Source organism: Myotis brandtii, unplaced genomic scaffold (assembly GCF_000412655.1).
Source record: "Myotis brandtii unplaced genomic scaffold, ASM41265v1 scaffold351, whole genome shotgun sequence".
In the NCBI taxonomy this organism is placed as follows: domain Eukaryota; kingdom Metazoa; phylum Chordata; class Mammalia; order Chiroptera; family Vespertilionidae; genus Myotis; species Myotis brandtii.
In genome coordinates, this window is record NW_005363502.1 from 3,974,048 (window position 1) to 3,987,307 (window position 13,260).

Genomic DNA, 13,260 nt, shown 5'->3' on the forward strand with positions numbered 1-13,260 from the left:
CTGTTTTTCAAATTGAATAAAAAAGTAAAAGTAAAATTTCTAACTGTTTTTAATAAGAATCTATAACATTGTCAGCCCTATAATATGGCATTAATAGTGTCCAGCTTAAAATTGCTTGCAGGTTAAAAGTCACTGTGATGCTCTGCATTTTATGTCAGAAGGATGCTAGGCTGATGAAAGCAGAGTTAGAGAAAGCTCTGCTTTTGCTTAATATGACTTATTCATTTGACTTTGCAACCAGTCAAATAGTTTATTCTTTCAATAAAACTATACTTGAATGATGAATTTATGTGAACACAAAGCTTTCTGAAAAATTAGTGGCTTTTGATTTGTTGTTCCCTTGAAATCTGAATTATAAAAGTATTTAAACAAAATAGTACCAGAAATCCAATGCAATATCTCCCTTTCCCTTTTTTTAGATATTAAACTATGTACTTGAATTTTTGTGTATATTTTTGTATAACAAGTATGTATGTATGATATGTGTAATATATATAAAATTAAGCAACATAAAAATATAAAGTTGAATTGCAATTCATTTCCTTATGAAATTGTATATGTGACATTTTCTTATTTTAAACTGATTTATTTCTCACCCACAGTCAAATTGATATATCTCAGCCAGAATGAATAAACCTTACTTTTAATGTAAAAATATATTTTAATTTCATTTTCAGTGAAAAGAATCAATTAATGATTCTTTGAAGTGTTTTTTTTTCTTGTAACAGTGAACAGTGTTTGTTTAAAATTGGTACACATTTCCAGAATAAATGATCATAAAATGAATGAGATACTGTTTTTGGGTAACTATTGGGTTTTAACAAGAATGAACAACATTCATTGATAATGCAGCAAACGCTTTTTGTTTGTTTTTACACTAGTTAAGTTTTATTGCTTATTTAAAACCTTACTTTGTTCTCTGGTACTCAGACTAATATAAGATTTTTCATGGCTATTTGAATTTATACCCTAGTTAGAAGAATGAGGGAATATGACTAAATATAGAAATATAAATAATAATGGAAAAGGGGTGTTCTTGACCCTTTTTGAAGGGAGTGTTTACAAGTTAGAATCTGATGAAACCCAGGACTCTCTCCAGAAGCATGAACATGGCACACTTTTATGGGAAATCTTTCATACTCTTTTAAAAAATATTTCATTTTGAAACGATTTCAGATTTACAGAAAAGTTGCATATCACTCCCATATATTCTGCACCCAGTTTCAGCAATTGTTGCCTCACATTTGTTTTATTCTCTTCGCATTTCCCTTGTCTTATCTCTCTCCACATATATTTCTATAATCTTTTTCTTCTGAATCATCTATTAGTAAATTGCAGACAACGTGCTCCTAAACTATAGGCCATTCATTAATAGCACCACAGAACAATGGCCAAAATCAGGAAATTTATCTTTCATATAATAGTATCATCTGATCCAAAGACTGGATTCAAATTTCCGTTGTTTCAATAATGTCCTGTATATCAATTTCTATTCTTGATCCGTGGGTAGATCTTCTGACACTATGTAAGTGGACGTGGCAAGTGTCCGTTGTTTGTATTATTTTTCATGTTCAGAGATGTTGCCTGTTTATGTGAATGTAACCAAGAGAATAGATGTGAATTTACACATCTCTTCCATGTTGCACATGTTGACTTCTACACATTGGGTTTGTGGTAGTAGGGTTATTTGGCATTATGGGTGGCTTTGTGGTACTGTCTTAAATCATAAATCAGTATTTGTGAAACATTTTTCTGTTTGGTCATCTCATTTAATTTACCTGACAGCAGCTATTTACTTACCATAATCTCACCATTTCAAAAAGCTACATGTTACTCTGTCTCTCCTCAAAAAAGTTCTCTAACACAAAGCTGTCTTTGGCTTCTTGTTCAATAAGGGAAGAAAAAGGATTCTCAACAATATCTATAATAATAAAAGCTTAATATGCTAATTAGACAGGACGACCTTCTGGACAAAGCCAGGGCTGTGAAGGAAGCCCGGGTCCCGGGTGCCAGAGGGAAGCTGGTGCCAGCAGCTGGGGAAAAGAAGGCCTACTCTTGCATAAATTTCGTGCATCAGGCCTCTAGTATATATACTAGTATAAACTCCATAATTCTTTGCCTTTGAAATTGGGTATCTATTAACTGTGGAAGTAAAAGTACACTCATTCTTTTTTAAATCTAATTTTCATAAAAATCAAAGTAGAACCTGTGCTGAATAAAACTTATAATAAAAAGTAGCAGTCCTCTGTCCTCCCCACGCCATACCGCCCACTCCAGACAAACTTTCCATTCTAGCTGCTTCTGGCATTTACCTCTAACATGCTTATATACCACTACTTCCAGATTTATCTACTGATTTCCTACTAAGAAAGCTAGCCATTTAGTTCATTTACATCCACTATTCCCCATACCTCTCTATCCCTATTCTTCCCAATGTTTCATCGCCATTTGGGGTTAAATTAGTATTCAGTGTTATTACAACTATGCAAATATGCTTGCAGCTGAGCCATTTAGTGTACTGTGATTACATTTCCTTCCTGAACAGACTTCTCCATTCCCCTGTCCCGGGTAATTTTTCATTTGGTTACTTTTATTTGGGTCCTAATAATTCTTCACCAAAATTTTCTACAAAGCTGTAAAACCAGCCAGGAAAGCGTTTATAGTCGAGCACATCAGCCAATTTTTATTTGCTCCACTCTTATCCTTGTGTTAACTCTCTGGAGCCTTCTGTACATCTGTTGCAATCTGGCATAGTTTCTCTAACCCTGCTGTGTCTCTTCGGAATTCTTAGGAATTCCTTTTACTCTTCTCCTTTGGATCCCTGCTTCCTGGATCCCATTCTTCCTTTTTCTTGGCTTTTGCCCACTTTTGGTGAGACAGGTCCTCTAGTAATTTCCTGAGAAAGGTTGCATGAGAGGTACATTTTTAAGCTTTTGAGCAGCTTCATACTTGTTTAGTAAATTACCTGGACATGGAATTCTATAATGAAGTTCATTCTCAGAATTTTTAAATCATGTTATATTATCTTCTAGTTAAGAGTACTTATTTTTTCTCATATAAGATATTTGATGCCATTTTGGTTCTGAGTGCTTTACATGCATCTGTTTTTCTCTTTGGTAGTGTCATTTTACGCATCTCCTGAAATTTTTTTGATACTTGTTTAGTTTTTTATTCTTTGAGCTAGGTATTTGATGGATTATTTTAATTTGAAAATTTATATATTTTATTTTTAAGAAATTATTTTTCTTCCCTAGCCCGTTTGGCTCAGGCTTGCAGACTGAAGAGTCCCGGGTTCCATTCTGGTCAAGGGCACGTACCTAGGTTGCAGGTTTGATTTCTGGCCCTGGTTGGGATACGTGCAGGAGACAACCAATCAATGTGTCTCTCTCACATCGATGTTTCTCTCTTTGTCCCCTCCTTTCCACTCTCTCTAAAAATCAATGAAAAAGTGTCCTCAGTGAGGATTAACAACAACAGAAATTATTTTTCTGTTTTTGTCTTCAGGTCTTTTAAATTTTACTTGTAAAATATATCATTTATCCAAAAGTAACAAATGTATAAATAAATTTTTCTGTAATTTTTTTCTTTTCTTGTAATGTTTTAGTCAATGTTCATATCAAGGGCTCATTAAGTACTGACTCATAAAACTTATAAAAATGAGCTTTTTTAGACTCTGCAAGAATTTCTATATTATTGTTATTTCTGAAGCAAATGGAAAAACTTACCAATTAGGCCATCTGGTCTTAGAGTTTTCTTTGTGAAAAGGTTTTTACTTATAAATTTATTTACTGTAAGAGATATGGTTTCTCTTCTTGGTGAGATTTTCTATTTCTTCTTGGTAAATTTTGATGTTATTTTTTTATAGAAAATTTTCCATTTCTCTAAAATTTCAAATTATTGTCATGAAGTTGTTCATAATATCTTGTAAGATGTGTAGGATTTTCCTCCTTTTCACACTTGCTATTGATAGTTTGTACTTTTTTTTTTCTTCAAACATTTTATTGTTTTTTTACAGAGAGGAAGGGAGAGGGTTAGAGAGTTAGAAACATCGATCAGCTGCGTCCTGCACACTCCCCACTGGGGATGTGCCCGCAACCAAGGTACATGCCCTTGACCAGAATCGAACCTGGGACCCTTCAGTCCGCAGGCCGGCACTCTATCCACTGAGCCAAACCGGTTAGGGCGATAGTTTGTACTTTTTCACTCTCTTTTTGTGTCTCTAAATCTCTTTGTCTCCCTAATCTTTTTGTTTCTCTCTTTTTGACTTGGTATTATAGAATAGGCTTATCAAGATTCTTGTGTAAAGGTGGCCCTTTTATAATAACTAATTTTGATGTTGTAGACTACAGACTGCCTTCACTAATACAATGAAGTTTCAAAGTTTTCAAATTGATTGGTTGCTTGTTCATTCATTTGACAAGTTTTTAATCAGCAGGTATATTTTAAGTACCTATTACATGCCCATGCATTGTTATATGCCAGGGGTCAGAAAACTTTTTCTGTAAAGAGCCAGATCGGAAATACTTTAGGCTTTGCAGGCTATACAGTCTCTGCTGCTGCTACTCAACTCTACCATTGTATTCTGAAAGCAGCCATAAGCGACATGTAAATATATGAGCATTGCTATGTTCAAGTAAAACTATATTTATGGGCACTACAATTTGAATTTCATGTGTCACCAAATATAATTTTTCTTTTGATTTTTTTCCCTCCAAATATTTAAAAATGTGAAAACAATTTTTAGTTCATGGCCCACATTAAAAGAGGTGTTGGCTGGATTGGGCCGGAGAGCTGTAGTTTGCCAACACCTGCAGGATTCTTTTTGTTGTTGATTTTCTTCTTTTATGTTTACCTTCTTTTTCAACATTTTCTGCTCAAATGTTATTTCCTTTTTTCTACTTTTTAAGGTTTAACTTATTGTTTTTATAACTTCTTGAACTGGATACCTAAATTGTTGATTTTTTTGGCCTTTTTAATTTTCTACCTTATGCATTTATATTTGAATGTTGCTAAGAATAAATCTTAAAAGTTCTTATCACAAAAAATAAAGTTCTTATCACAATAAAAAATTTGTAATTTTGTATAATGATAAATAGTAACTAGACTTTTTGTGGTAATCATTTTGAATTGTATACAAATATCAAATCATTATATTGTATACCTGAAACTAATAAAATATCACCTGCCAATTATACCTCAATAAAAAGTCATAAATGTCTTACTAAATGCTACTTTCTAAGTGCATCTCATATATTTTAATGTCATTCTTTTATCATTAAATTAAAATATATTTAATTGTATATGCTTTCTTATCTTTTTTAATTTTCTTCTTTGATACTAGGATAACTTAGAAGTATATTGCTTGGTAGCTTAAATATATATTGTTTACTTTCCCAAGGTTTAAGGATTTTCTCTTTTTTGTTCTTTTTAGTTGATTTCTAAGCTTAATTTCACCATGGTCAGTGAACATGCTTGATTTCAATCATTTGAAATTTGCTTTATGGTCCAGAATATGGTCAATATTGGCTAAACATTCCATGAACACTCGTAAAGAATTTTAACTCAGTCTTGAATGAAGTGTTATATATATGTCAATGAGGTTAACTTTTATTAGCTTGTAGCTTTATTATTATTCAGGTATGGTGAGGCCAACCAGAAGAGATCAGAAGACAATTGCCATCAAAAAGATAGGTTGTAACTCACAGATCTCAAGGGGGAGAGGACACCACACCAGGCAGGGCTACCAGGGGAAGCACCAGGATCAGTCAAGGTTTGGGGGCGGATCTATCAGAAATTTGGGCAAGAGTTTTTTGTTTGTTTGTTTGTTTGTTTTCATTGTGGTTTCTTTGGGAAGGAACAGACAAGGCAGGGTAAGCAGGTTTGAATAGCTTTGGGGTCTTTGGGGATACTCATGGTGCTTAGTACCCGGGTCTGGTGATTAAGGCAGGTGGATGGTGGCCCTGAGTGTGAGAGCTAAATAGATGAGGTGGTTGAGGGTGCACACTAGATAAAAAATTATGTAAGTGACTGTTCACTGGCTGGAAGAGGGACAGACAGTCCAATGTGGGCACCAGCATCTAAGAAGCCCAAGAAGGTTGTTCTTAAAAATGCACCAACGTCCTTGAATCCCAAGCAACATGTTCTACTAGCTAAAAAATCAGCATCAGTTCTAAAATGTTTTTCTTTATTGATAAATCAAAAGAACTTGATTTCCCTAAAGATTGATGCTCGGGACCACGCTGAGCCTGGAATGTAGACAAAACGAAGAGATTTTCTCTGTAAAAATTATCGTACTGAGCACTCTGCAAATCGAATCCAGGAATTGTTTACTTTTATTGATTGATACTGCCATTATGAAATGCTATAAAGAGGTGTCTTTTAAATGTTCCAGGATACAATTAAATAGATTTTATGAAATCTGTGCAGAATAACGTTTGGAGATGAACAATTGTATTGCATGCGTGTTTAGGACTGAAAAGAATAATTGGCCTTAAATTAGGTGAGCATGGTATTGACTAAGTTTCTTGATCTTCAAGGTGACAAAGCACTGTAATAGACTAACAGGGACGTTGTGAATCCAGAGAGTGTTTAAAAAAAAAAAAAAAAAGGTAATACTACATAAAAGATACATTCCATCCATTTTCTCCCGGAAAAACTTCATTTTCCCTCATCTACATTATTTAAGCATGTATTCTCTCATCTCCCTTTCCTACTTACTACCATTGAGGATGTTGTTAGCTTTTATGAAAAAGATGGGTTAGAAGGTTTTTTATGCACTTCACATTGCCATGCCTGTTACCACTTCAAGGCCATTATCTTTCCATTTTAACCAAACAAAAGCTTATTTTCAGATTCCTTTCTTGTGCGTAGAGCATCATTCACGTGTCTTAACTGCTGCTGTCTACTGACTTCCAGATGCACAATTTATAATCTCATGCCCCAAACTTTCCCCCATGGTGATCCTAGTTCCCCTACAGTGTCCTTTAAATGAATCATCTAACCTTCCAAGTTGCATCTAACCTTCTGGCCTTGACCTTGGAGGTCCACTGACTATCTTGAAACATCCTTTCCTGTTTCTTTTTTGGCTGAAGAGTCACATTTTGGTTGGGTGACCACATGGTGCCCAGAGAGTTGCTGAATAGTCTGGGACATCCCCTTCTCCTTGTCAGAGATTTGTTTAGGAGTTGGCATGTGACCCAGTTTGGGCCCAAAACCCTGGAGGCTAACTCTATTGGGGCCTTTTAGTTAAAACACTCTCCTCCCTGCTTAAGAGTGATAAATAGCAGAAGAAATAGCTCCTTATCTCCCTTGCCCATTGTTGTATCTGGAACATACAACAGGAGTCATGGCCACTGTCTCACAACCACAGGGAAGCTAAACTGGCAGGCTCAGGGCGGCTGAATGAAAATGTGCAGAAACAGAAACAGATGATGAAATGGTAAATTGGATAAACCGGAACCTGTCCGACCTCACGGTTAAAGGGATCTTCCTTTGTTGAGAGCCTGTTGAATTGGAATTTTCTTTTTCATTCGTAAAATGTGATTTGCTTTATCTTGATATTTCCTCGTAATTAATTTAGGCAATGCTTTTATGGCAGGAGTTCTGCTAAAGTGAAGCGCTGCTTCATTCTTTTCGGTGCAGCAAGCAGGAGCCACCGAGGTCCCTTCCTCCTAACACTGGTGAGGCCAACTTGGTCACTTGGTTAAGGCGGTCTGCCTGCTTTTTCCACTCCAAAGTCAGAATCACCTGCATTGTGCTTGTTAGAAATTCAAATTCCTGGCCCCACCCCAAACCTACTAAATCAGAGTATCTGGGTCGATGCCAGGGAATTTGCATTTCTAACTTCTCCCCCATGTTTGAGAATCTCTGTTCTAGATTATAGAGAGGCTAATTCCAGAGCAAAAATTTCTCACTCTGGGCCTAAACCATTGGTTCTCCGTGCTGGTTGCATATTAGAATCACAAGAAGTGCTTATTCCTGGGCCTTACCCTCAACTAATTAAATCAGAATGTGGGGGTTTTGGTGGCGGTAAGATTTTCTTTTAAAGCTTGTGAGTGTTTTCTGTTTTGTTTTTGTTAATCTTCATCCAAGGATTTTTTTTCCCCATTGATTTTTATAGAGAGTAGAGGGGAGAGAGAGAGGGGGTGAAAGAGAGAGGGAAACATCAATGTGAGAGAGACACATATATTGGTTGCCTCCAGCATGTGCCCCAACTGGGCCAGGATTGAACCTGAAACTCATATGCCTGCCCTTGTCCGGAAATTGAACCCATGACCCTTTGGTGTGCATGCTGACGCTCTAACCACTGAGCAACACCAACCAGGGCACTTCTAAGTATTTTTAATGTGTATCCTCAATTAGAGTTCCTTGTCTAAACCTAGAGGTATAAGAATTGCCTTCAGGGTGTTGATAAACTTGCTGAAGTTGCACAATAGACAAAAATTGGGGTGGCTACCTGGCTCATGATGAGTAAGCCTCCATTTTGAGAGGAGTCTTGATTGACAGTGGAGGCATCCAGTGGCCGGGACCCATTGGTTCAGCTTGGACATCCAACCCAAGCCAAGCCCACCAGTGTCTTTGTCCTGGAAGGTTTTTTATGTTGTTAAAAATCATTTTTCACTCATATATTTTCTTTCCTAGACTGCTTCTGAAAATAAACATAACTTTATATTTTTATGATTATATTTATTTATTTATTTTATTATTGTCTAAAGTTTTACATAGGTCTTCTTTTCATAACGTTATTTTTTATTGTAATAAAAATAACACATTAATAGAAATAAATCCAGACAATATAAAAAGGTGTAAAGTAAAAATGAAAATTGCCCCCACCCAGAGAGAAATCTTATTAACATTTCGATGGATGCCTTGCTATGTTTTTTTATGTATATATTAAAAAATGCTGTCTTGTAATCTCTTTTATTAAATGTAACATATGGATATATGAATATTTTTCCTTATAATGAATATTGATCTTCATGATTATTTTTAAATCTGCATAGCAGCAATCTAGTGCGTGGCTGTGCTGTAATTTATTTAATGAATTCTCTACTGAAAATTGAAAAAATACGCTTTCCAGTCTTTCACTATTATTAATAACACCATAATGAACATATTTGTACATGTAACTTTGTATGCCTTTCCAGGTATTTCCTTAGGATAAATTCACAGAAGTCAGATTGCTGGGTAAACGGCATGCCTATTAAAAACTTGATTACATATTGCCAGATTACTCCCTAGATATTTGTATCTTATTTGTACCACTACCATCTCAGCATGAGAGGATGCTGCTTCACACATTACCAATGCCAGCTATTAGTAATCTTAACATTTTGCCAAACCGTTAGGCAAAAATGATACTTATTGTTGATTAATCACTTTGATTCCTTGATAGGGGAAGCACTGATCAAATTCTGAGTGAGAAAATTTTATTTAAGCCATGAAAGCCACTAGGCTTCAGTCCCACAAAACAAGTGACCTGGATCTGATAAAGGCTACAATGACATCCTGCTGATAATTATTATTTTTTAACACTTTGCTTTTGGGTGTATACAGTTAAGTTACTGGCTGTTTTGATTTTTGGTTTCCCTTTTAGTCCCAAATATCTAAAGTTAGATTGAGAGAAATTTGGAAGGATCTTGAAGCAGTTATTTATCCCTTTCTATCTCCCTCACCTCAGTGTGAATGTAAAATGGTGCAGCTGCTATGGAAAACAGTATGATGGTTCCTTGAAAAATAAACAGAATTACTGTATGATTCAGCAAACCCATTTCTGAATTTATACTTAGAAGAATTGGCTGTAAGGACTTAAAGTTGGTGGTGTTTTTTGACAGTCAATATTATTTTATGTTAGTTTCAAGCATATATCACAGTGGTTAGTTATTTATATAAATTACAAAATGATGCCTCCCCCCCCATAAGTCTAGAATGCAAACAGATATTAGCACACTCATATTCATAGCAGCATCATTCACAACCACTAAAAGGTGGAAGCAACCCAAGTGTGCATTGATGAATGAATGGATTAAAAAAAATGTGGTGTATACTACAAATAAAACATTATTTGTCCTCAAAAAGCAATGGAATTCTGATATATGCTGCAACATAACTTTGAAGACATTATGTCAAGTAAAATAACCCAGTCCCCAAAAAACAAATACTCTATAATTCTACTTATGTGAGGTACCAGAGTGTCAAATTCAGCAACAGAAAGTAGAATGGTGGTTGCAAGGAGCTGGGCATGGGTTGGGGTGGGGGTAGAGAGTTGGGAGTTCATGTTTAATGGGTGTAGCGTTTCCGTTTGGGAAGTCGAAAAGGGTTCTGGAAACAGAGGGTGGTGATGCTTGCACAACATCATGAATGTGCTAAATGCCTCTGAACTGTACACTTAAAAATGGCTAAAAGGGTACATTTCATGCTCTGTATATTTTACCACAATTGAAAACATTGTCAATCTGCAAAAAAACACAGGGAGCATCTACAGAGGGCAATTTGACCATAAAAAGGAATAGTGATCCTAGTAAATTCATATATGTAAATAAGTCATCTTAATATTTATAATTTTCTAATGCTAAAAGAATTTCTCACTTATCAGTCACTTTTGGATACTGATAGGGCATCAATTAATTAATTACAGTATTCTTAAAATGGATAAATATATATAAAAGAATTATGAAAAAAAATGGTTGGTGCAGGGAGAAATAACATTTGCAGCCAGTTTGAAGGATTTGTCTTTTTGGACTCTTGTTTTGGTATCTATTTTCGCTAAAACTTAGTGATTACTTTGTGTGTGGGCCCCTTGCCAGTCTGACAGATGAGCTTAGATATGGACATTAAAAAATAAAAGATAGAATATCAAGCATATTTCTTGTGGGATATGAGTCACAGCCAGGAATGCAAAAATGATCTTTTTCCTGATTCTGTAGCTCTACTTGTTGAGACAATATATTATTTTTTGGTCAGAACTAGATTAAATCAGATCTTTTGAAAATGGAAGTTAGAACACTGAAGTCAGAAATCTCTTTAGTTGGAATTTGAGAAATATACAATGTGATATTATGGAAATGAACATAAAAAATATCAATTTCCTTCTAGGTTTTGTCCACAATTGCTATAGAACTTTATAAAAAATTGTTGGCTGGTTTCTTCTCCATGAATAAAAGTACCTCAAACAGTAAATAACACTAGCAATTATTTTGTTTAATGTTCATTTTGTTAATATTGTAATTTATTTAAATGATTAAAATTCCTTCAAACATTAAGCATAAATGATTAATATTCCTATAAGTATTTACATGCTACTTAGATCAATAAATCAAAACTTACACATTCAACAAATTAAATGACTCCAATGCTTAAGCATCAGTTGCAAACTTATTTAATCAAACTCTTTTAAACATTAAATACAATCACAAATCTCATTCATCTAATGCTTCAAACACCTTAAAAAGCAGAAGACGTGCCCTGTCCGGTTTGGCTCAGTGGATAGAGTGTTGGCCTGCGAACTGAAGGGTCCCAGGTTTGATTCCGGTCAAGGGCATGTACCTTGGTTGTGGGCACACCCCCAGTGGGAGGTGTGCAGGAGGCAGCTGATCAATGTTTCTCTCTCATCGATGTTTCTAGCTCTGTATCCCTCTCCCTTCCTCTCTGTAAAAAAATCAATAAAATATATTTAAAAAAAAAAAAGAAAGCAGAAGACGTGCGCAGAGCACAGCAATGATTTCAGGACTGATTATAAATGAGCCAAAGCTGTAGGTTGATTGATTTCTTATATTTTTCTAGGATTGTCTTTCTAGAGTTGCAGTTTCACAAGACCCGACAGGGAAAGAATACCTCCTCAGACCAGCCGAGGTTGCGGAGCCTGGTTGTCAAGAAAGCAGTTCTCTATTGTGCCACCCAAAGTTTTAAATCTGAGCCTCTATGAAAAGGCTGAGCCTCTTTTCATAACTAAGTGTTTCTTCTACATCAATGAGACTTTCCAGTCCACGCCTTTCAGGGGGCTTTTAGTTCTTGAAGCTTCATGTATTTCCAAGAAATTATATATGTTCCTTTCACTTGGCCTGCATTATCAAGCTTATCTTGCAGGCCAAGTGAAAGGAACATATATAATTTCTTGGAAATACATGAAGTTTCAAGAACTAAAATCTTTATCTATAAATTCTAACCTCTGGGTCATCTCAGAGTTAGTATTTGCTGATGGTCTTTTCAGTATGCAACGTATTTTAAAGTTTAAATGGTTTTCTGCTTTTTTTATGTCAAGTAATTTTGGAATGTGTCCTGCATATTGTGAGTAAGATAGTATACAGATTGTGCATTCTGCTATGTTACTATAAAAAGCATTGACACTTTGTTTTGGCTGGCCATTAACTTGTTGAACCTCAACTACAGAGTCTTTCTTCCTTGTTTCACTCCAGCCTGGATTGGCTGTGCAAGTATGACTCAGAAGTTGGCGAAGAGTCTTGGGCCATGTTTATAACACAGAACTTGATTCTCTGGCTCTCTTTTCTGTGGTTTCTCCTCATTTTTCAGTTGCTAGTTCTGCCCAATCCCAGTTCTCAAATTCTTTAAGCCAATAAGACTTGAAAATGAAATAAAACATAACAAAACAAAACAACAAACTTTTAAAATCCCAGGTTTAGCCCCATGATACAGACTGGGACCGCCCCTCAATTCAAAAACCATAAAAATGAGAAACACACAGGGTCCTCCCTTCTCCCTTGTTTCCATCCCCTTCCAGGATCTGTCTTCCTGCTTTGTTTGTTCTTTAGTGTCTTCAGGTAGTTGTTTTTTTTGTTGTTTTTTTAAATATATTTTATTGATTTTTTACAGAGAGGAAGGGAGAGAGAGAGAGTTAGAAACATCAATGAGAGAGAAACATCGATCAGCTGCCTCCTGCACCCCCCCCACTGGATGGGCCCGCAACCAAGGTACATGCCCTTGACTGGAATCGAACCTGGGACCCTTCAGTCTGCAGGCCGACGCTCTATCCACTGAGCCAAACTGGTCAGGGCTAATGAGAACTTTTAAGATCTCTCTTAGCAACTTTATTTTGCAATACAGTATTATTAACTATATTCACCATGCTGTCTGTACTTTATATCCTCACGACTTAATTTATTTTATTACTGGAAGTCTGTATCTTTTAGGGCAAGACTTTTTAACTTCTCAAAATTTTAGTTTTTATTTTAATAAACAAAGACAGTGGTTCACTGTCCTCTCTCCATCCATGAAGTTGATATCAGAATCAAATTACATGTTACG